We start from the raw sequence: 575 nt of genomic DNA on the forward strand, positions 1-575 counted from the left end.
TTCCCCCTCCATGTCCGGGGCTGTGGTGACGGGGACCCCCGGCTCACTCCATCCCTGGGACAGTGGGGTTGGAGATCCCCTGGGATCCCCCTCCATTCCTGGAGCAGCGGGGCTGGGGGCCCGCTGTTTCCCTCGTTCCTGGGGCAACGGGGCTGGGGTTCACCCGGGCTCCCGCCTCATTCCCGGAGCAGAGGGGCTGGGAAACCCTGGCTCACTCCATCCCTGGGGCAGCGGGACTAGAGAATACCGGACTCTCTCCATCCCCAGGCAGCGGGGCTGGGATTTTCCCGGGGTCGCTCCATCGCCCGGGCAGCGGGGCCGGGGTTCCTCAGTTCACCCCATCGCCGGGGCGCGCCGGAACCGCTGCAGCTCCCACAGCTCGGGCTTCCAAAACGCGGCGGCGGCGGCGGCTGCTGCCTGGGGGATAAGAGCGGTCCCGAGGCGGGAGCGCTCCCTGCTCCCGGTGCTCCCGGGACCCACAGCCCCAGCCCGTGACTGTCCCTCCCTCGGCGGTCCCGCTCTGAGCCGGGATTATCCCCCGTGAGATGTTCTCCTGCCTTTCCCAGTACCACCAG

The sequence above is a fragment of the Manacus vitellinus genome, unplaced genomic scaffold (assembly GCF_001715985.3).
Source record: "Manacus vitellinus isolate BGI_N305 unplaced genomic scaffold, ASM171598v3 scaffold_31_pilon, whole genome shotgun sequence".
Classification (NCBI taxonomy): Eukaryota; Metazoa; Chordata; class Aves; order Passeriformes; family Pipridae; genus Manacus; species Manacus vitellinus.